Here is a 24,520-nt window from a genome sequence, read left to right as displayed (position 1 = left end):
ATTCAGTGTTGGAGATAGGCCACAGAATTATTTTCTCACAGTTTTAAGACATCTCTTGTGCACAACGGGAGACCTGCCTAGGCATTTGTTCTGTTGAACTTCCACTTAGAACAAGAAAAGAGCTGAAACCAACTGTAGACTTGTTTCCTTTAAGAAGCCTCCCGCCACCCCCCACCCCTCAGAACTTATAATACCAAGTTTCTTTTCTTAGGATAGCAAAATTCCTCAGGCGAAGGCTTTCTGTTTCTGTTTTATTAACTATAAAGTCCTAGGCACTAGGTCTGTAACTAACGCATTGGTAGACATTGGTAGAGTCTGTGTTTAGTGTGTATCATCAGGCCTTGGGATCGGTCCCCAGCACTGTAGTCTCCCCCATGAGTTCACACAGACTAACAAACATGTACATGCATCCACATATTCTATATATTCTAAATTGCTGCATGTGCATGCGTGTGCGTTGAGACAAAGTCTTACTATAAGGTCCAGTCAGGGCCTTGAACTTGATCAAACTTGGAACTTGATATGTCGATCAGGTTGGCCTCTGCCTCCTCAGTGTTGAGATTATTGGTATGGTCATTATGCTGTGTGTGTGTGTTATTGAGACAGGATTTGTCTGTCCTGAAATTCACAGAGACCCATCTGCTTCTGCCTCCTGAGTGCTAGGATCAAAGGTGTGAGCCACCACAGACTGCTTCTGTTTATGTTTGAAGTAAGGATCACTAAAGCTTCTCTCTGTCTATAGTATTCATTCCTAATCCTGACCACAGTGGCCCTGGGGATTCGTCTTCACAGTTGAAATCCTAGTTACCGGCAAGGCTTCTCTAGTAGTCACCAGCAGCAAACTAACTTGTCTCTGAGTTTCCTTGTCTTTCGATATAACATGTGATTTGCAGTTGCTTAGTATGAATTGTCTGTTTTTACATAGAGGTAAATACAAGGTTAAATAACGGTTTGCTTGTTCAGCGATACAATTTCAGTGCACAGGAATGTTTAATAGATTGTGGAATAAAAAGCTTCCTTAGGAAGACGGCAGGAACTTCAGGAGTGTCCCTAATTTCCACTGGACTTTTATGTTTCCTTCTTGCTTTTGAAAGAAGTTGGTTTTGTCCTCTCTTCCTAAAGAGCGATGTTACTGCTTGGCTTTGAGCCTTACAAAAATGCTACTATGTACCTAGTCATGGGTAATTTGAAGCTTTTACAGTTTCCACTTTCTACAGCTTTTCTAAAGGCAGCTCATTCTTTTTCCGGCCTGTGCAGTGAAGGTTACAGTGTAGCTAGATCATCCTGCTGACTGAGTTTGTTGTATGGGAGTAATGCCCCAATGGATATCTTCACGCATGCCTCCTGGTGCTCACATAGGAGAGAGTCTCTGCAATTTGGAGGTGCACTCACAATGTGTGTCTTCAATTTTATGAGATAATACTGGTCTCCATCAGTTTGGATGTCCACCAGCAGTGCTGGCAAGCTAGCTGGTCTACCACTGACACTGAAAATTCTTAAATGTACCAACTCATTAGTATAAGATTGTGTCAAAGTGTTTTGCATCTAAAGTTTTCTTTCCATGTGTTTCTGGATCTTCCCTATTTCTTTTCCTGTAGAATGTTGCTTCATGGGTTTTGCCTTTATTGCTTGGTAGAATTCTGCAGGTTCGCTGCTACTGATTCGTCATTAGTTCTGCATTATGTCTGAATGTGATTTGTCTTTTTAATTTTTCTACGTTTTTTGGATATTTTCTTTTTTAAATACCTGTTTTTTACTATATGTATGAGTGTGTGTTGCTGGATTCATGTCTATGTACCACATGTGTGTACCTGGTGCTCTTGGAGGTCAGAAGAGGACATCAGATTCCTTGAAATTAGAATTAAAAATGGAAATGATTCACCATGTGGGTGCTGAGAATTGAATCCAGGTCTTTTACAAGAGCAGCAAGTGCTCTTCATCACCAAGCCATCTATCTGTCCAGCCCTGTTGGGCAGTGTTTCTTAATTTCAGTATGACCATATTTATTAGTACATTCTTTGGCAGTCGGCCCTTCTGTGTCTTATGTAAGAAATCTTTGTTTCTTTTTAAGATCTAAGGTTTGGGTTTTCATTGTGTGCATTTTCCTTACTGGCGAGTGCAAGTCCTTTTCAGATGTATTCTATTTTAGAAAGATCTTAGCTATATTTAGGACTCTTTCTTCCCTGTAAATTCTAGAATGAGGTTCTTCAGAAACTTCTTTGCATCTTGATTTAATCCATACTGACTTGATGCCCATTTGGTTTGCGTTAACGTTCAGATATTATTGAGTTTGTCATAAACTTGTCATAATTTACATGTTTTAAAGTAATTCCAATAATGTTTTATAATTTCATCCTCAAGAGTCTTGTTTTTCTGTTGGATTTATTCCTGGGTTCTTTTTTATTGCTGACTTAATTTCAAAGTAAACCGTGATCCTTTGTAGCAGTGTGCAGGAAAGTGTAGCTTTTAAAATATGGGGCTTCAAGGAATTTGTTTAATTCTCTTCTTTTGATAGTTTATCTTTAGATTCGTTCAGGTTTTGTATGTAGGCAGTCATCCATAAAAACAATAGTTTTATGTCTTCGTGCTAATCATATTCAGAACTCTGGATTCTGAAATCTTATTTATAATCTGAGAAGCTTGGTACAAATAGTGACGAGTCTTGCCGGGTGTTACGGCAGACTGATCACAGCTGCTCGGAGAGATATAGGCAAAAGCATCAAGAGTTCAAGGTCACCCTCAGATGGAGGACTGCCTCTGCAGACAAGAGCAGCAGAAAAAGAACAAGTGACAGAATTGTTGGGGCTGGGTACAGTCTTTCAGTCCCCACAGCATATGGTGTCTCTGAGTCGGATTTTAAGTTTTGGGGATAGGTAGGTCCATGTGTCATCCAGCTGTGGGTCCTGAGACATGCCAGAGGAGTATGCTATGGTCCCCTTAAGGAACAGCTAGGGTATGAAACAGAGAAAGTAGTCCCATAAAGCAAAGAATTGCCCAAATTCCATTCAGCTTCAAGTTCTCACAAGATATTGTGCCATTAAAAACCAGAGTATAACTACCTGAGTCTAGAACATGGCTTTGATACACAGACACACACACACACATATAACTTTTCTCAGATTTTATTATACATAATTTCCCATGACTTCACTACTCCGTGCACATATGTGTGTGTGTGTGTCTGCCCACGCGCGTGCACACGTGCGTGTGTTAACTGAGGACTGAGTTACCCATGAGAACAACTTCCTCTTCCTGCAGCATCTGGCTGTTGTTGCTTCAGCTGCACTCAGTTTGTGCCAATCCATCTGTTTTTCTGCGATTCCCATGGAGACTGAATCTGTGTAATTTGCATGTTCTTATTGTCTCTTTCTCCTAAAATTTTTTTTACTGGCATTTTTTAAGACGAGGTCTGTGTCTTCCAGGATGGGGTGGGGAGCTCATTACATATCGCAGGGTGGGTGAATCAGCTGACCCACTGAGAGAATTGGCAGCTTGCACCTTGATCTCCCAGAATGAGCTGCTGCAAACCAAACCAAAGTGTGGCTTCCATGCACTCACCAGGCTTAGGAGGACAGGGTTGTACACGCCGAGTGTCCCTAACTCTGTCTCCACGAAAGCTTCACAGCACAGCCCAGCTGCCAGCCGCTAGATGGTTTCAGACAGTGCCACAGGAAGCAGAATCAGCCAGCTAATCCTTTCCCAAGTTCCTGACTCGAGATGTTTAAGATGCAGAAATGGTAGGCTGTGAACTTTAACTTGTGCTGCCATAAGGGGCAGAAGCATTAAGTCTCTGGCGTTACTGGGCTGGAGAATCTGCCTCCGTTCCTTTCTGGAAGGGTTCCTTTCTGAACTTGTGGATTCCCTGGAGAAGTTGGACTTCTCTTTGGCTTCAGCTAGAGCGCTCCGGGAGAGGAGCCAGAGATGTCCTGAGGCTATGCATTTTTTTTTTTTGTGTGTGTGTGAGAACTGTAGCTTGGCAGACATTTTAAAATGAGTTACCAGCCCAGGAATCTTGTGTCTGGGTGCTCAGGCTCCTTCCAGCTGGTATCCTCTACTGTCTACTGAGTGGTAGACAGGTGCAGGCTGAGTTTTGGCAGGGCTGTCACTGGGGACTGTAAGAGAGCAAGCTGTCTTCCTGTTCCTGGTATCTGTAGGTTCCTAGTGAAAACCCCTGCTTTCAGAGCCAGCCCTGGCTTCCTGGTTGTTTCCCAGAGATTCTGCATTGAGACCCCGCCATCTTCCAGCATGTTCGTGTCCTTTGGCCTCTTCCTCCCCCTCTTCTTCAGAGTCATGCCACTGGCTAGCCTCTGCCCCACAGCACTCTTACTCATACTAAAAAAGTGCTCATTTCAGTTACCTTACCTTCTCATCCAGAGCGAGCGTGCGCACCAACTGGCTCCTTTGGTGGGTGTCTCGGATTAATCCTTTAGCGGATGATAAGCAGCTTGAGAGCCGAGAAGGCCTAACCATTTGTAATTCCCAGTAGTGTTCATTAACTAATTTAGATTATGTGACCTTTGCTGTGTTTACATTTTCACCTCTAGGCAGAACACAGTGTATTTGGAGGGGTGATGCTCACAGAGGCTGGAACTCAAGGAATGATTGTCTTGATCTTGTGGGTTTGCTAACACAAACACAGGTGAAGGCCCCAAGAGGCCCACACAGTGATCACTCCATTGTTCCAGAGCTTGGCTCCAGTTTTCAGGGATTCTGCTTCCTGGCCGGGAGGGCAAACACCAGCCGTGTCCAGATTTGTGTGTTTATATTTGGAGGATGAGACTGCTGAAGTCCAGTTTCTCACTAGGGCTTCACAGCACAGTAAATGGAAAAGCCTGAGAAACTTGGCAAGTCTGGATGTGTCTCCTCCTGGTAAGTTTTGTGGTGGCTGTCCCGAGTGTGTCCACTCTTGTGTCTCCTCTTGCTTCTCTAACTCCCAAGTCCCAGCCCTCATGAACTCACTTCTGCTTTAATAACACTCCACTGTGTATCCTGTAGCCAAATCTAGTCACTGTCAATTTCTTTGGTAAATAGAACACTTTTCTTACCATAACGCCCACATTCCATTTCCTTTTGTAACACGTGTCATTTTCAGTACATACTCCAACCCTTACAAATGTCCTTTCTGGTATCATTCAGAAACTTAACACATTTTTCATTTCCAGTACATACTCAAAAAAGCTTTCACAAAATGACTATCTGGTGTTGTTTTTAAAGAATTATTCTTTCAGCCGGGTGGTGGCGGCACACGCCTTTAATCCCAGCACTCGGGAGGCAGAGGCAGGCGGATTTCTGAGTTCGAGGCCAGCCTGGTCTACAGAGTGAGTTCCAGGACAGCCAAGGCTACACAGAGAAACCCTGTCTCGTAAAACAAAAAACAAAAAACAAAAAACAAAACAAAACAAAAAAAACTTACCAGATATTCCAAATCCCAGAGGCTGGAGAAATAGATCAGCAGTTAAAGAACCTGCTGTGTAATCAAGAGTGCCAGCATTTAGATCCCCAGAGCCCATGGGAAATGCCAGGTGGGTATGGCGGCACACCTACCGTTCCCCAGCTCTTGGAAGGAGGAGACAGGGGATCCTGGAGACACGTTGGCTATCTAGACTTCCATCCTGGTGAGCTTAGGTTCAGGGGAGAACCCGTATCTCAAAGAATAGCATAGACAGCAATGAACAAGGAGCCCTGACATCATCCTTAGGCTTCAGGGCACTCACACTCACCCACACACATGCCAGTGCACACACACACACACACACACACACATGCATGCATGTCCCATATCCATTAATAAGATGAGAAATGCCTAACTTATGATCCATAGTCTAACTTTTAGCATAGTCTGACAGCAAGTGTGATGTGAAATGAAAACTATTATAGTTATTTTAAAGATTTATTTATTTATTTATTATATGTATATATGAATACACTGTAGCTGTACTGATGGTTGTGAGCCATCATGTGGTTGCTGGGAATTTGAATTCAGGGCCCCTGCTCGCTCCAGTCGGCCCCACTCTACAGTCTGCCCGGCTTGCTCTGGCCTAAAGATTTACTTATTATTATATCTGAGCACACTGTAGCTGACTTCAGACACACGGGAAGAGAGGGTCAGATCTTATTATAGATGGTTGTGAGCCACACTGTGGCTACTGGAATTTGGAATTTGAACTCAGGACCTTCAGAAGAGCAATCAGTGCTCTTAACTGTTGTGCCATCTCTTCAGCCCATATTATAGTTTTTATAGTCATGTGACATCCAACTTTCTGTTTTGCAAATAATGCACAAAATGCCAAGATGAAACCAACTAAAGACTGAAACAGAGCTCCCAGTCTGAATTTCAGTAAACATGTACAGACATGAACACTATCTGCATAGAGTGTGTCTTCCTGCATGCCTGCTGCATTGCTGAAGGATCTCATTCACAGTGAGAACTGCTGTATCCAGTGGATACAATGAACACTGTATACAAATGGGTGGTCAACTGATCCAACAGAACAAAGACCCAGCTTTCCTTTCTCGCCTCTGCCAGTGAGGCACAGTAAGAAATGAATTTCCCAAAACTCAATTTCCTTAATAGAGTAGCTCTTGCTATTTCCAAGTGCTATGACTACCCAGAACAAGTGTCAGTATATCCGTGAGAGCAGCTCATGCAGTTCTATGTCAGTGAGAACAGCCACCCACCCACTCAGTCCCCTTCCCTTCTCGGCGGTCTGTATTTACCACCAGAGTAGATGACAACAGAGACTGCATTTACTATCATTTACTTTTGATTTTTTAAAGATTAATTTATTTAATATATGTGAATAGACTCTCGCTGTTGCTGTCTTCAGACACACACTAGAAGATGTTATCGGATCCTGTTACAGATGGTTGTGAGCCACCGTGTGGTTGTTAGGAATTGAACTCAGGACCTCTGGAAGAACAGTCAGTGCTCTTAATCAGTGAGCCATCCCTCCAGGCCCCAATATATTTTATTGTTTTTATTTTATGCACATTGGTATGTTTTTGCCTTCACATATGTCTGGGTTAGGTTGTCAGATCTTAGAGTTTTAGACAATTCTTTCTTTCTTTCTTTCTTTCTTTCTTTTTTTTTTTTTTTTACAATATCTCATGTGGGATTTATTTGGTGGACCGCAATAAGTTCTCAGAACATTTGCTGTAACTCAGGTAGAAATAGGCAAGTATTCACATTAGTCTGTAGTCCAAAAAGGTATTTCAACTAAAATATGTCAATTCTCACATCTGCAGTGGCTTAGAGATAGATGGTCAGTGTTGTGTTTCTGCAGCTTCTTCAAGCAGAGGTACAGTGCTCAATGCTTTAGAGGGTTTAGCAAATTCCTTTCCCTTTTGTTCAACAATGCCTCATCTCCACTATGTAAAACCTGGTCTCCAGTGCCACTATCTATTATCTGCATATGTTAGGTCTTACTTCAGGGCTATTACACAAAGTGATTACGTTATAAAAGGCCTCCAATCACTCGGTTCAAATGTTACAGATGGCTTCAGTAATGATTCAGGAGCAAGGGAACTTCCTCCAATGATTCTCAGGTTGATAAATTTGATTTTCCAACTATTTTCCACAAAAAATTTTCTCAAATGTGCCCAAACAAGAATTTCCTCGGTGGACAGTCCCTGCAACTCCAACCATAACTAATCCATGAGGAGAAGACGCACATTTTAGTCCTTGAGAATCAAGGTTGGGACTGAGGAAGAGAAATTCCTCTTTAACTAATGACAGTAAGCGAAGGCTCACGATTTCTGCTCCTTGGTAGTCTGTCGTGTTTTGTTCTGAGGTGTTGTAATAAAACCTAAGCTTGGCGTCATGCCAGAAGTGCTGTGGGCCCCAGTCATTTTGAGGTGGGTCCAGAAAAGGATTCTGAGAATTAAGAAGTTCAAAGAACCAGTGACAGAATTCTTCTCCTAAGCGACGGAAATCGACCTTTTCAGCGTCTTTATCTTCTTTTGCCTGCTGCTCAAAGAGCTGGCTGTCCTCCGTCTCTGTAACTGGCTCCGCTGTGTCCTTCAGGTTTGGGGACTGTTTCCCCCAGTAATCTTTTGCATACTGAATAAGATTGTGTTTTTTAGCAGTTGGAGGTACAACCACCCCTTGCTTTGCCAAATGCTTAAGTATGACTTCTCGGTGGACTTTTTTGCGCCTCAAAAGTTCTTCTACATTTTGGCTATACACTAATATTGCATGAATAGCATCATGGCGGTCCACAGGCTGCACCAGGCGGTTGGTGACGGTGTCGCAAAGGGCCATGATCTCGTCGTTGTCCAGCAGGCTGAGTAGGTTTCGGCAGCCCTCCCACTCTACGTGGCTGAGCCCCGACATCTTGCCCCCGGGGATGTGGAGTAGAGGAAGACGCCACCAGTGTCGCCCTCACGGCCCACGGGCCAGCCAGCGCCTAGAAAATTGTTAACACACAGTTGTAACATTGAAACATGCGGTCATTGAAAGATAAATTTTAAAATGAAAAGACGAAAAAAATCCATAAGTATTCTTCCCCAATAATCATTGTAAACCACAGAAACATGCCAGGAAGCTGCACTATAAGGACACAATATAGAAACATCTTGTAAATGCCAGAGGCACTGACAAATGCTTTCTTCACTTACTCTTTGGTTTCTTGTGCAGTAGAAATGAGCCTCCTTGTGTGGAGTTTTGTGGTAGCTGTCCGGAGTATGTCTCCTCTTGTCTCTTCGCCCCAAGTCCCAGCCCTCATGAACTCACTTCTGCTTTTATAACACTCGACTGAGTATTAGTATCCTGTAGCCAAACCCAGCCACTGTCAATCTTTTTTGGTAAATACATCTCTTTTCATACCATAATGACCTCATTCCATTTCCTTTTGTGACACACATATGTCATTTCTAGTACATACTCAAAAGCTTACAAATGTATTTTCAGCCCTACTCAAAAACCTACCACATTTCATTTTTGGTACATACTCAAAATCTTGAAAATGTCGTTTCTAGATCTACTCAAAAACCTAACACATTTCATTTCCATTACTCAGCACTCCCATTATTTATCAGAGCTTGTCTTCGCCTTTCCAGTCTCCTAGCAAAAATCCCTAGAGATAAGGAAGTTTCTGGAGCAGGGATGAGTTTGAGAGAGATAGTTTTTTTTTTTTTTTTTTTTTAACATTTATTTATTTATTTAGAGATAGGGGTCGGTTTATATAGCCCTGGCTTTTCTGGAACTTGCTATGTAGTCCAAGCTGGCCTTGAATTCAGAGATCCACCTGTCTCTGCCTCTCAAGTGCTGGGATTAATGGGATGTCCCACTATGCCTGGCCTAAAATAGTTTTATTCATTTTGTATATGTGTGGATATGCTCGCCTTAGCACACAAGTGTCTGTCAGAGGATTATTTTCAGTTTCCTTTCTACCACATGACCCTCAAAGATCACAAGCAGGACCTCTGGCTGGGTGTGGCCAGTATCTTTGCCACCGGGGGTATCGCAATTGTCCCTACATCTATCCTGCCCCCCGCCCCCAAGACACACTGCTCTCCTCTCCATCCCTGTTTTTCTCTTCTTGTTTTATAAATATGTGCCAAGCAACCCATGCATTTTCACGTACAATTCGATGTCTAAGCAACCGAGTCATAAGCTAACATCACCTTTAGAAAGATTTCCTTTTGGTTTTTTGTTTGTTTGTTTGTTTCTTTTTTTTGTTTTGTTTTTTTTTTTTTTTTGTTTGTTTTTTCGAGATAGGATTTCTCTGTGTAGCCTTGGCTGTCCTGGAACTCACTTTGTAGACCAGGCTGGCCTCGAACTCAGAAATCCGCCTGCCTCTGCCTCCCAAGTGCTAGGATTAAAGGTGTGCGCCACCACGCCCGGCTCAAGATTAGTTTTTGCTTGGAAATAATAGTAGACGACATTGCTGTCTAAAAATAACTCGGTTTCTGTCACTGATATATTTGACCCTTCTGAAAAAAAAAAAAAAAAAAAACCAAGCTCTCTCCTGTTCTCTTTTAACATGGGAAGACATTTTTTTTCCCTGTCTGTGAAGTTGTTTTCCAGACGTGTAGTTCTTTAGCTTTGTTTCTCAGTATAGGGAGTTCCTGGAGGTGGACTTTTAAAGAGGCAATTCCAAGAATTCTATCTCCAGTTTGCTTGTGTGTGATGTCAGTGGGTGAGCATTTTGCTCACTTGTACCTGTGCTTGCGATATGGGAGTTTGGGGCAGCGGGTGGCTCAGTTTTACAGTGCTTTGTGATTTTTGTACATCTTTACATAGCTTGCGCTTACACTGCTTCTTGTGATAAAGACTCCTCTGTTTTTCTTTTTCTTGGCAGATATACATTTAAGTCTGGCCTTTTTTTTTTTTTTTAATTTTTTATTTTAGGTATGGGTGTTTTGCCTGTATGAATGTTTGTGTACCATGTGTGCCTGGTAGCTGAAGGAAGCCAGAAGAAGGTGCCAGGTCCTCTAGAACTGCAGTTATAGACAGTTGTGAGCTGCCATGGAGGTGGTGGGAATTGAACCCCGGTCCTCCGGAAGAACAGTCACTGCTTTTAACCATTGAGCAGTCTCTCTACACTCTTGATCCTTCTTGCAGCTTGGTAAGAGATCCATATTGTTTTCTATCCCTGAGACAGTAACTGAAGTGAAGGACTTAGTGACTTGAGAGTCTAAAAGATCCAAGGATTCAGGTTGAGGTTTCTCTAGTTACTGCGTATTTTCCGGCTTCTTGTAGCACTTCTTATGTCTGGATATGCTTTTCTTTCTTAAATCTTTATTCATTCCAAGTTATCTTGTTAACCAAATTGTCTCTGAAGACTGTTTACATAGACTTGAAGTGATTCTTGTGTCTGCCGGTGTGGGTGGTATAAATACCTTCCAGAAAGCATCCAGGAATTTTTGCCCACCTACTTGGTTCCCCTGGAGGGTGAGAGAAGGTGATTAATTGAGTAAAGGAAGAAATAAGCCCTGGAAAAGCCGCCAACAAAAGGGTATCGTCATGTTTACATTTATTTGTTAAAGCCCCTCTGCTACAAGCTAAGCAGCCAAATAAGATAATAGCAATTTATCATTCTGTTATGACATATGGAAGACATTTTCTCAAGGTAACTTATCTTGCAACAGTGTATGCTTTTGTTGTATCTCTGTCCGTGGAACTGTAACATAGATAACTGCTGTGGCTATATGTGTTTTCTTAGAATCTTGGAAGAGAATTGTCATATTGTTCAAGTTTTCATGATCGGGGCATCCACACTTGCAGGAGGCTGGGTCAGCAGAACAAGAAATATGTTAGAGGAGAGGGAGGCTTTATGACCAATGGGTTTGTTAAACTTAGTCTTGTTTTTCAGGTTTGAGAGATGTTCTGGATAAATAGTTGGATGCACTTGCTTATCTATCTATTTATCTACCCATCTATCTATCTATCTATCTATCTATCTATCTATCTATCTATCTATCTATCTATCTATCTATCTATCCATCCATCCATCCATCCATCCATCCATCCATCCATCCATCTATCTAAGATAGGGTTTTTCTGTGTAGCTCTGGCTGTCCTGGAAATTAATTTCTCTCTCTCTCTCTCTCTCTCTCTCTCTCTCTCTCTCTCTCTCTCTCTCTCTCTCTCTCTCTCTTTCTCTCCACATGAGATAATGAGATAGGGGTTCTCTGTGTAGCTGTTCTGGAACCATTCATATCTCTCTCTCTCTCTCTCTCTCTCTGAGTTTCTCTGTTTAGCCCTGGCTGTCCTGTAACTCCACTCTATAAGACCAGGCCAGCTTTGAATGTGTGACACCACACCCATCTCCCTACCTCTCCTCCCCTCTTTTAAAAATAAAAGCATTTATTTATATGCGCCTGTGTGTTTACAAGTGCCATGGCGTGTGGATACAGGTCATAGGATAACTTGTGGTGCTTGCTTTTCCCCTGATGTGTCAGTGACTTGGTCATGTGGGTTCTGGGGACCAAACTCAGGTTATCAGGCGTAGCAGCAGCTTAACTTACAGACCCATCCCCTGAGCCCTGGATGGGCTTTCAGTAAGTTACATCATGGTGAAGACTAGACTGGAGCAGCTCATTTGTTCCATTATGTGCCAGCACTTGTGATTTATATGAACGACTCAGAATTTTCTGAGAGTAATCCGAAGAACTGCCTGACCTTTGGCCCTTTATCTTTGGAAAGTAGCCAGAGTAAGTGACTTGGGTAGTCTAAATCAGCCACTACTGGATGACAGCCCTGGGTATAGGAAGTCCTGAGCTGTGGGACATTGAGAGGCAGACAAGGGGAGTGCATGCAGGTCAAGCTAGCATGGTGTGGGGCATCCCAGGTGATGACAGAATCTGCAGTCAGATCTGATGGCGACCACACTCAGACAGCATACATTGGAGCAAGACTGTAAGGGGCTTTATCTGAGAGGTGTGTAAGAATGAAATGGGTTCATGTGCTGGGTGATGGTCATTGCATAGAGGCCAAGACAGCAGTCCTAACTTTTTTGGGCCTGGAAGTAGGAAGGGAAGCCAGAAGGCATCCTGCACCTTGTTGATAGCAGGACTCTATTGATTTTGCAAAACGTTGCCAACCAGGCCTTTAAAGCTATCTGCATCACTCTGCTGGTGGGACTTCCTTGGCTCCTGACTGTGAAGTGTGAGTCCTTACGAATGTGCCCATTTTCATAATGCTGCTACCTGCCAGTCACGTCCTGTGGCAGTATCTCCTGAAGTCCATACAACAGAGACTCCATTTTTATTTTAAACAGTAATCTCCCATTGGCCCTGTTGTGCCACCCCCGTTATTCATCCTTTCCGACTGAACTCAAGTCTCATGCTTTTTCTGTCAATTCTTTGGACTGGGGTTTCCCTGTCTCTAATTCCCTGATGAATCACGATTCCTATTGTGTTTTGATAGCACCTTATACCTTGCACCACAGTGGTGACTAAGCTGTGTCCTAACAAATAGTTTCCACTCCCTGACTCACTACATTTCCTGGAGACTGAACTAAGCCTTAGTCATCATGATGGTCTTCGTATTAGGCCTATGTCAATCACAGAGAAGGGGCTCACCAGGGGCTTGTCTCGAGATTGAATGTACAAAACAGAGCAAGATGGAGGCTATTATAACTTGATGAGTGAGGACCTAAAGGAGACAAAATGTGGTTTTGTTGGAAATGAGGCTAGAAGGATTTTTTTTTAGGGGGGTTGAAAGCTAAACTTAAGTTAGGGTATCATGAGGCAAGAGAGATGGTTCTGCAGTTCGTAGTAAGTATTGTATTGCAGGGAACCCAAGTTTTGTTGCCAATCCCCACATCTCACAACTGTCTATAACTCTGGCTCCAGGGGATGTGACAATCTCTTCTGGCTTCCAAAGGCATCTACCCTCAAGTGCACACAGACTTACATACAATTAAAGTGACAGAAAAAAAAAAATCTTTTTTTTTTTTTTTTTGGTTTTTCTAGACAGGGTTTCTCTGTATAGCCCTGGCTGTCCTGGAACTCACTTTGTAGACCAGGTTGGCCTCGAACTCAGAAATCTGCCTGCCTCTGCCTCCCAAGTGCTGGGATTAAAGGGGAAAAACAACAAAAGATAGTCATTTTGTGGAAGATTTTGGGTATGTACCGAAAATAAGGTACCAAAATGTGTTAGGTTTTTGAGTAGTACTAGAAATGACATTTTCAAGATTTTGAGTACGTACTGAAAATGAAAAGTGTTAGGTTTTTGAGTAGTGCTGAAAGTACATTTGTAAGTTTTTGAGTATGCACCAGAAATGACATATGTGTGTTACAAAAGGAAATGGAATGAGGTCATTATGGTATGAAAAGAGATGCATTTACCAAAAGATTGACAGTGACTGGATTTGGCTACAGGATATTCATACTCAGTCGAGTGTTATAAAAGCAGAAGTGAGTTCACGAGGGTTGAGACTTGGAGTTAGAGAGACAAGAGGAGACACACTCCGGACAGCCACCACAAAACTCCACACAAGGAGGCTCATTTCTACTGGACAGAGCCCAGAAGATAAGTCAAGAAAGCATTTGTCAGTGTCTCTGGCTTTTACAAGTTGTTTCTATATCGTGTCCTTATAGTGCAGCTTCCTGGCATGTTTCTGTGGTTTACAATGATCATTGGGGAAGAATACTTATGGATTTTTTTCTTCTTTTCACTTGAAGATTTATCTTTCAATGACCGCATGTTTCAATGTCTGTTACAACTGTGTGTTAACAATTGTCTAAAACTCTAAGATCTGACAAGCTAACTCAGACATATGTGAAGACAAAACCATACCAATGTGCATAAAATAAAAACAATAAAATATATTGGGGCCTGGGGAGATGGCTCAGAGATTAAGAGCATGGACTGCAGTTCCAGAGATCATGAGTGCAAATCCCAGCAACCACACGGTGGCTCACAACCATCTGTAACGAGAAACAACAACAACAATAACAAAAGATGTTCCTATATAGTGTCCTTATGGCACAAAAACAACAACAACAAAGATGATCTTATATAGTGTCCTTATGGCACAGCAACAACAACAACAACAATAACCACAATAAAAACAACAAAGATGTCCCTATATACTGCCCTTAGGGCACAGCTTCCTGGCATTTTACATCACTGGGGAAGAATACATATGTTTTTTTTTTCTTCTTTTCTTTTTAAAATTTATCTTTCAATGACTGTACCTCTTTAGTTTTGTCTGAGATATTCCTGAAGGGTTCATTTCCTTAGCCTTCCTATAATAAATGTCAAGACGCACTCTTCAGAAATTACTCTTTTCTGTGTGAGTTTCCACATTGAAAAATAAATGATAGGAGGCTGGAGAGATGGCTCAGCGGTTAAGAGTACTGACTGCTCTTCCAGAGGACCCTGGTTCAATTCCCAGCCGCCAAATGACAGCCCACAACAGTCTGTAATTCTAAGATGTGACAACCTCACACAGACATACATGCAGGCAAAACATACTAATGTGCATAAAATAAAATAAAATAAAATAAATATATTATTTTGGGGCCTGGAGAGATGGCTCAGCAGTTAAGAGAACTGATTGCTCTTCCAGAGGTCCTGAGTTCAATTCCCAACAACCACATGGTGGCTCACAACCATCTGTAATGGAATTCGATAACATCTTCTAGTGTGTGTCTGAAGACAGCAACAGCGACAGTGTACACACATATATAAAATAAACAAATCTTTAAAAAATAAAAAAAAATGATAGTAAATGCAGTCTCTGTTGTCATTTACTCTGGTGGTAAATACAGGCTGCCGAGAAGGGAAAGGGACTGAGTGGGTGGGTGGCTGTTCTCACTGACATAGAACTGCATGAGCTGCTCTCACAGATATACTGACACTTGTTCTGGGTAGTCATAGCACTTGGAAATAGCAATAGCTACTCTATTGGGGGAATTGAGCTTTGGGAAATTCATTTCTCACTGTGCCACCCTGGCAGAGGCAAGGAAGGAAAGCTGGGTCTTTGTTCTGATGGATCAGTTGACCACCCATTTGTATACAGTGTTCATTGTATCCATTGGATACAGCAGTTCTCACTGTGAATAAGATCCTTCAGCAATGCAGCAGGCATGCAGGAAGACACACTCTATGCAGATAGTGTTCATGTCTGTACATGTTTACTGAAATTCAGACTGGGAGCTCTGTTTCAGTCTTTAGTTGGTTTCATCTTGGCATTTTGTGCATTATTTGCAAAACAGAAAATTGGATGTCACATGACTATAAAAAGTATAATATGGGCTGAAGAGATGGCACAGCAGTAAAGAGCACTGACTGCTCTTCTGAAGGTAGGCCCTGAGTTCAAATTTCAAATTCCAGTAGCCACAGTGTGGCTCACAACCATCTATAATAAGATCTGACCCTCTCTTCCAGTGTGTCTGAAATCAGCTACAGTATGCTCAGATATAATAATAAGTAAATCTTTAGGCCAGAGCAAGTGGGGCAGACCAGAGAGTGGGGCCAACTGGAGGAAGAAGGGGCCCTGAATTTAAATTTCCAGCAACCACATGATGGCTCACAACCATCAGTACAGCTACAGTGTATTCATATATACATATAATAAATATAAGTAAATAAGTAAATAAATAAATTAATAAATCTTTAAAAAAAACTATAATAGCTTTCATTTCACATCAACACTTGCTGTCAGTATATGCTATGGATGTAGACTATGGATCCTAAGTAGGCATTTCTCATCTTATTAATGGATGTGGGACATGCATGCATGTGTGTGTGTGTGTGCACTGGCATGTGTGTACGTGAGTGTAAGTGCCCTGAAGTCTAAGGTTGATGTCAGGGCTCCTCGTCCATTGCTGTCTATGCTATTCTTTGAGATACGGGTTCTCCCCTGAACCACAGCTCACCAGGATGGAAGTCTAGATAGCCAACGTGTCCCCAGGATCCCCTGTCTCCTCCTTCCAAGAGCTGGAACTGTAGATGTGCCACCATACCCACCTGGCATTTCCCATGGGCTCTGGGGATCTAAATGCTGGCACTCTTGATTACACAGCAGGTTCTTTTTTTTTTTTTTTTTTTTGGTTTTTTTTCGAGACAGGGTTTCTCTGTGTAGCCCTGGCTGTCCTGGCACTCACTTTGTAGACCAGGCTGGCCTCGAACTCAGAAATCCACCTGCCTCTGCCTCCCGAGTGCTGGGACTAAAGGCGTGCGCCACCACGCCCGGCTCACAGCAGGTTCTTTAACTGCTGATCTATTTCTCCATCCCTGGGAGTTTGAATATCTGGTAACTTTAAGGCCATATTTTATTCATACTTACCCAGAGAACTGGAAGAATAAGTATTAGATTTTGGTTTTAAACATTTCTAAGGGTTTATTTTGTGTGTGTGTGTGTGCCTGAGTATGTATGTATACCGTGTATATAGACATCAGAAGAGGACTTCAGATCCCCTGGAAGTAGAGTTATGTGTGGTTGTGGGCTGCCATGTGCCAGTGGAGCTGAGAAGCAAACTTGGCTCTCGTGCAAGAGCTATAAGTGCCCTTAACCATGAGCCATCCTTCCAGCTCCAGGAGATTTTGTTTTAGATTAAATCACTGTAGGGCTCTTGACATCACATTTCTTACCAGTTTTGGGTAGCAGGCATAGAATTAGTGAATGTCTCTCTCTCACTTCAATATTTGTTGTTGGCAAATGGCAGTGTTTTAGTGCACCTCCCTGTTTAAATGATCTTGGTCATTAAAAAAGCAAACAAGCTACCAAGTTTTCACTGAGTTTCAGAAGAGTGGACTCAGCTTGTTTCCCAGGTTGAGCTCACTGACTTTTCTCCAGTCTTTAGCATCATAAGACGAGCTTGTTCAGCAAGTAGGCAGGTTCATGCATATGTTTCATTTCAGAGACAGCTAATTCATAGACTTTAGCCACCAAAGCGTTTTAAAAACCCAAGCCTCATCAGAAATACCCGAATCAGCACATTTCCACAGAGCAAATAACAACCTCTTAAGCATGAAGAACAGCAGGAGGTCTTTTGTCTGAGGAGAGCCACCCAGGAAGGTGAGCAGATTGAAGGAGGCTTTGTGAGGCTCACTGTGTACGTGGAATTATGAGGCTCACTGTGTAAGCGGAATTGCGAGGTTAACCGTGTACGTGGAATGGTGAGATTCTGCTCAAAAGATGGGAATGTCTGGCGTTTACTATTGCTCCGCAGAGCACAAGTAAGTCTGCAGTTGTTTTCCGTCGGGGCTGTGCCACTCCACGACTTTCCTTGCATTGCTGTAGACAGTACATTGCAGTATCTTGTAGATCTCCTATATATTGTTTCTGCAGCAGCACATTACAAAAACAAGCAAGGTTGAAACAGGCAGAGTGTTTCATCAAGGCGACTGGATCACTATAAAGAGTTTAGTCAATTTTCGACATCAAATGAGTTCATCAAAGCACACTGCTCTTGCTTGGGCTCTCGCCTGGGTGGCTGATGTGAGATAATGCTATCAATTTTATTTCCATGATAGGTTTGCTTGGTTACCATGCTTGATGCAGGTGCCCCCTCCCATGGCCCCCACTCTACCACAATATAGACATCTACTTTGAATGACAAGTACTTAAAATTTCATTGTCAGGTTTCAAGTATGAAGACATGGCCTGAAAATTGAAATTAGTGTTAAGGTATCATAAAACTAAGTGGACAAACTTTGCTCTTATAGACGTGAGCCTTTAACTGTGGCAGGTGTGGTTTTTAGGCGAGCAGGTGTGTCTTGGTTTTCCCTGGCCTTTGAATGTGGCACACAGGGCAGTTAATAGTCTCTGTGCTTATAAAACTTTACATATCTGGACATATCTCAAACTTAATTCTGTTGAAGACAAAGCAGAAAATAGCCTCCCCAATTAAATGCACAAGTTCAAATACACCACAGAGGTGAAACGGGTTTTTTTTTTCAAGGTCTGCAAAAAACAGATTAACTTGTCCGTGCAAGTTAGTGCATTGATGCTAAGTTTTTATATGTAATACATTAAGTATAGGTATTAGAGTTCTCCAGGGCAACAGGAGCGAGGGAGGAAAGAAGAGAGGGAGGGAGGAGCAGTTTTTAAAAATAGAATTGGTAGCTTGCAAGCCTGTAATTGTAGGGCAGGCTGGGCCGATAGAAAATTACCCAAAGAGTTGATTTTGTAATTTCCATTCTAAAGACTAGAAAGCCGATCAGAATTTCTGGGTTGCATCTGGAGGCGTTAATCAGTTTTCCATTATCATAACAAGTACCTCAGGTAAAGGACTTATAAAGACTTACTTACATCCTTATAAAGGACTTACATTTACTTTTGCTCAGTCGCCTCTACTGCTTTCGGCCTGAAGCGGAGCATCATGGGAAGAGTGCATGCTGACCTTTCGTTAGGGAAGTAAAAGAAAGGAAAAGACCAGGATCCCACAGTCTCCTTCAACAATGACCTTTTCCCTCGTGACACCATGATGGCCTCTACAGAAATACCCATCAACTTTCTATAGCACAAAGCTGGGGGCGGGGGCCGCTAAACATTCCACACAGGTGCCTCAAGGAATATTCAAAGTCCAGGCTGCATCAGGGAGTCAGAATTACCAGAAGGTAAAATGCCTTCTGGAGCTTTGCTTGGTCTGAGTTCCAAGACCTTGCCTGATTATGTGAGACCCACCTGTACCTGTTACGGAGGTGAATCTGCCTTATTCGGTCCACGGATGTCAGTAACGGTATCAGAAAATACATCACATCGTCATGGAGACTGGACTCTCACTAAAGCCTTGGACATCCTAACCTAGCCAGGATGTTGTGGGAATAACCACTCATCTCACAGATATTGATAGGTTTCAGTTACAGGTTTGAGGCTTTGGAATATCCTAAAATTAAGTTTGGTTCAATGTCTGTGGGAGCCCAGAGCTCCCAGGATGGTCTTGAAAGGCCAAGGATTTGGAGCTGGGCGATTCGCCTTCAAATGTCATCTCTGCAACTTGGCGGCATCGTGTTTTGAGTCTTTGTTTCCACATTCATGAGCTGTTATCAGGCTACTCTGGTAATTAAATGAGAGAATGTTTTTACAACGCTAGAATACAGTGGCAGTCACCATAGTGATTGTAATCTCATTTTTATATCATGTTTCAGTTTTTAACTTTCTTTCTGTCCTTTATGTTGTGAGATCTACTGAAGACTCTTGGTATTGTTTTTGGGGGAAATGGAATAAAAACCCAGTGTTTAATTTAACATTTTGTTTAAAGAATACTTGGAAAATTAAAGAATACATGTCATATATGACTTTATATGTTCTATAGAACATTATCACCTGGAGGGCCCATGAAGGGTAGTGTAGACTGTCAGCCACACAGCTAAGGACAGAAAGGCTGGATTATTATTGTGTTTTCGTCATTGATGCGTAAGTTTCTGAAGCAGGGGCCATGCTTACATACATTTACGAGCATGCGCTTTAGTTCTTGTTTTGATGTTTGTGTTTGCGTTTTGAATGTTTAGTGGCGACTGGCTCTGATATTTTGCTTAGAAATCGAAAAAAAATAATCTTTGATTTGGAAGATTTTAAAATTCTGTTGGATTTATTTTTTATATGGATAGTGTATTTTATTTCTGATTTTTGATGAAATATATCATCTTGGCGGCGGTGTTGGTGGAGAGCTGTTCCAGCAGTTAAGAGCACTGGTATTTCCTCCAGAGGAACCTGGTTCCATTCCTGGGACCCACGGCCCTCTCTTTGGCCTTGACAAACACAGCAGACAGGAGGCACACGCAGGCAAAACACTCATACACTCCAAGAAATAATTAAACAATTGTTTTTTGAGATAGGGTCTCCTCAGATTGCCTGTAGCTGCGGCTGGTTTCAATTGCTGATCCCCTGGCCTCCATCTTCTAGGTAGACCATAGGCTTGTGCCACTGTGCCTGGTTACTGGGACACATTGAAGCATTGATTGTAATGAAGAATTTGCCTCCTGAAGTTGGCCCCACTGCTGCAGAAGCATGCCACGCACTCACTACTGTAGTTTTCTGAGAAGCTGCTGCATGCATGTTAGTATCAGGCTTAAGTCTTGGTGCATCATTATAAGGAGGGCCTTGGAAAGTCACATGGGCATTGCTGTGATTGACTGCTTTATGGCTGTTGCCATAGTGAGAGATAAAAGTCCCTGCAAGTGGGGTCATTGCATCTCTGTCTTCCCTACATGGCAGGAGATGGGCTTAGAGTTTATTTAGGAACCTGCTGATACAGAATACTTGATAATAAGTACCACATGGAAAGTGGAATCTCCTTTTAGAAAGAGCTTTGCCCAAGGTGATGCTACATTGACGTGTGTGTGTGTGTGTGTGTGTGTTTTCTGTAAGGACAAAAGTGACTCTTAATACCATTGTCCCAGTCTCAGCTTTTTAAGAGCAAGCTAATTATTTTCAGGTCAGCGGAAGCAGTGCCTGGGATATTACAGTCAAAGGGGAACGGTGCTCATATATAATGTACAGGCAAAGTAAAGTAGATACATACATTGAGGTGGACATGGAGAAAATGGACCAGAAAGGTGGAGAAGGCAGAACTCGAGGGTTTATGGCTTAAGATACTCACTCCTAAGAAGATCTAACTGTCCCTCGTCCTCACAGCCACTCTGAAGTAGAAATTATTAGGTTATGGCATGTCTACAGGTCAGCAGCCCACATTCTTGACAGTGAATGTGTTTCAGAGTTTTAGAAAGGCAGTGTGGTGTTTCTCCTCCCTCCTCCTGCACAGTGCTGGGACAAGGCGCAGCATAATCGAGCGCATGACTAATTCTGCCGTGAGGTGCAGAAAATCCCATACTTTTGTGGGATGACTATAAATAGTCTTGTGTCAACTCAGGTCAGGGTTTGCTGCAGATGAGTTCTCTCCTGCCCAAGGCCTTCGCTGCTAACTTAAAACCATAAGACAAAAAAAACCTTACCTGACATACAGGGCTTTTAATTTCAGACTTGGGGATAAGGGTTACAGACTCGCATTTCTATATTTACAGTTAAGGTAGATGCATAGAATGGTAATTTCTCCAGTTTTCTGAGTCTTAAAAACTCTTTTTAGTTTTGTTTTTACTGATGCACTTGTGATAGGTCTAAGCCCTGGAATGCTGGTGCCTGGGGTCCACTGATGTCACTGTGGACCTGGAAGTACAGGCACCCGTGAGTCCTCCAACCTTGGTTGTGGAAACTCAGCTCCTAGAGAATGGCAGGATGTTCTCTTAACCACTAAGCTAGTCCTCCGTCCTCCGCTTCCCCAGTTTTACTTGAGCCTGTAGAAGTAAACTGTGTGTCACCTCTTGCTCTTCAGTGAGGTGGGATCTGGCTTTTCTGGAATAAGAAGGGATACATACAGATGGCAATAGAAATTTCCCTTACCTTCTGTGGTTAGCTCAAGGTCTTATTTATTAATCCTCCCCCCAGGTGGTTTGAATTAAATTTATGACCTTGTGTATCCCCAGCTTTCACCTTCTAGTTTCCCACCTAAACTCATTATTAGTGTAGTGTGAACTGTCAGCAGTATGAATGAAATTCGATCTGTGCTTATTGTTTTTACAACACTTCCTGTTATTATCGAGATACCACACACTTCCAAATGTTCTCTGACACTTACATACAGTTTCAGCCCACAAGAGTATTTTATTAGTATTATTTTTAATACTAATATACTAATTTATATTTTTAGTGCTTTTAATACTAATTAGTCTAATTAGTACTAATTATAAATATTAGTGTTATTTTTTCCCCTCCTAGTGATTTCTTAATTTTGTCTCTGTTACAAAAAGCAAAAGTAGTTTGAGATCAAGCCAGAACCAGATTTACTGGTTTATAATATATAAACAACACTGCACATTTTATCCCTGCTCTTCAGGGTTCCGAACATAGCTGTTACCATTTTCCTTGGGCATTAACTGGAATGTATTTCACTATGACTAGAGTTTGCTTGAGGGAGCGAATTGAGAAAACGCAGGAAAGGCTCATGGTGCCGGGCTAGAGATACTGAGAGTCTTACAGCTCAGCTGCCTGGGTTCAAGTCACATTTCTCTGTTCTCTATGTGATGCGCTGTGCTTACAGATGTGCTTACATCCCTCACCAATTGACAGTTTAACTTTGAACATGTAAATGATAGTAGTAAGCCCACTTTTGAAAGACTTAGTATAGGGAAGAGTATGGGTTTAATCAGGTGGTGCAAGCCTACCTTTAATCCCAGTACTCAGAGATCTGTGAGTTCCGGGAGGCCAGCCTGGTCTACAGAGCAAGTTCCAAGATAGCCAAGTCTACACAGAGAAACTCTGCCCCCCAAAACAAAAACCAAACCAAATCAACCCAAAATTCAGCTGGTTGTAGGGACTCATGTCTTTAATCAGAGTAGAGGCAGGCAGCGCTGTTTGAGTTCAAGGCTAACCTAAGGTGAATTCGGGGTAGCCAGGGCTATATAGAGAGAACCTACATCAACCCCTTCCTCCTAAATTTAAATCAAAGCTGAATATTGTCTGGTCCATACACTTTATTGGTCTACATATTATAAAATTTAATAACATTTTCATATTACAAACTATACTGTTACAAGCTTTCATGTTGTGTCAGTTTCTGAAGAACTCTGGCTTACTGTCATGATTGGGTTTTTGTTTGTTTGTTTTGTTTTGTTTTTTGAGACAGCATTTTTCTGTGTAGCAGACCTGGCTGTCCTGGAACTCACTCTATAGACCAGGCTGGTCTTGAACTGACAGAGATATCTACTACCCCCCCCCCCCCCCCCAAGTGCTAGGATTACAGGCATGTGCCACCACCATCAGCTAGGACTCTGTTTGTTTTTTGTAAACTGTCCATATAAGCATTTTAACTTGTATTTTTTGCACAGAAAAGCCTAGTGGAAAACACTAAGTTCTGGGTACTGGGGATGGAACTCGATTGGTAGTGTGCTTGTTTCCTGGTCACCAAGCCCTCGGATTCAATCCCTAGAACCACATAAACTGGTGTCCTAGTCACTTTTCTATATGTGATAAAACGCTATGACCAAGGCAACTTACAAAAGAAAGCTGGCTAATTTTGTTTATGGTTTCAGAAGGCGAGGAAAGTGCGTGGATGTGGAGTAAAGGAATGGCAGCCGGAACAGGCGAGAGCTCAGGTCTCCACTGTAAGCAGGAGGCAGAGAGCACACTGGGAAAGTCTTCTAAAACCCTGGCTTGGCCCCTAGTGACATACTCCCTCCTGTAAAGCCGTGACTCCCAGTCCTTCCCAAGCAGTTCTACCAACTGAGAACCAAGTATTCAAACAAATGAGCCTGTGGGGGGCTGTTCCCATTCAAACCACCACAACTGGCTATGGTGGTGTATGCTTGTAAACTTTGTATTTGATAGCCGGGCGTGGTGGCGCACGCCTTTAATCCCAGCACTCGGGAGGCAGAGGCAGGTGGATTTCTGAGTTCGAGGCCAGCCTGGTCTACAAAGTGAGTGCCAGGACAGCCAGGGCTACACAGAGAAACCCTGTCTCGAAAAAACCAAAAAAAAAAAAAAAAAAAAAAAAACTTTGTATTTGATGATGGAGGCAGAAGGGTCAGAAGTTTGAGGCTGTCTTTCTTTCGGAGTTTGAGGTCAGCCTAGGATAGATAGGATTCTTATAACAACAACAACAACCCCAAATCCAAGAATTTTATTATCTGCCATGCTAATGCATGTTGGAAGCAAGAACAAGGTAAGAAAATATAAATTTACCTTAATGTCCTACTATTTTGTGTGATGAGAGATTCAGCAAAAGTGAATTTTATTTACTTAGTATTTTATTTTACTTAGTGTTACCATTTGGAGGACATCTTTCTTTGTTGTTTCAAGGAGATTTGGGGTGGGGGTGGAAAGGGAGAGAGAGATTGAGAGAGAGAGAGAGAGAGAGAGAGAGAGAGAGAGAGAGAGAATATGAGAATGCGCATGTGTATCTGTATGGAGAGTTAATGGGTGCCCACTGCTGAAGATGAAGAGTGCTTCCTTTTAAAGGTGAGTGTTTGTAGTCCAACTGGATTGCTGTGAAAGCCAGGGAAATGCAGATAGTCACCCAGTTCAGAACCCAGGCAACTAATCCACTAAGTCTCGGTTGCCGGTCA

The 24,520-nt window shown here is 42.4% G+C and overlaps 1 protein-coding gene and 1 pseudogene across 1 annotated transcript in view; one reads left to right on the top strand and one right to left on the bottom strand.

Annotated features, from left to right (window-relative positions):
• Lamc1 (laminin subunit gamma 1) overlaps nt 1-24,520 on the top strand; it is a 117,020-nt gene that overhangs the window by 20,551 nt on the left and 71,949 nt on the right. The gene's annotated exons all lie outside the window — the stretch shown is intronic.
• Nucleotides 7,308-8,332, bottom strand: LOC110312122 (uncharacterized protein C3orf38 homolog pseudogene; annotated as a pseudogene).

This window comes from Mus caroli, unplaced genomic scaffold (assembly GCF_978045245.1).
Source record: "Mus caroli unplaced genomic scaffold, Mus_caroli_1 scaffold_1, whole genome shotgun sequence".
NCBI lineage: Eukaryota > Metazoa > Chordata > Mammalia > Rodentia > Muridae > Mus > Mus caroli.
Note: the sequence above shows the minus strand (reverse complement) of the source record. Positions and strands in the feature narration are given on the sequence as shown.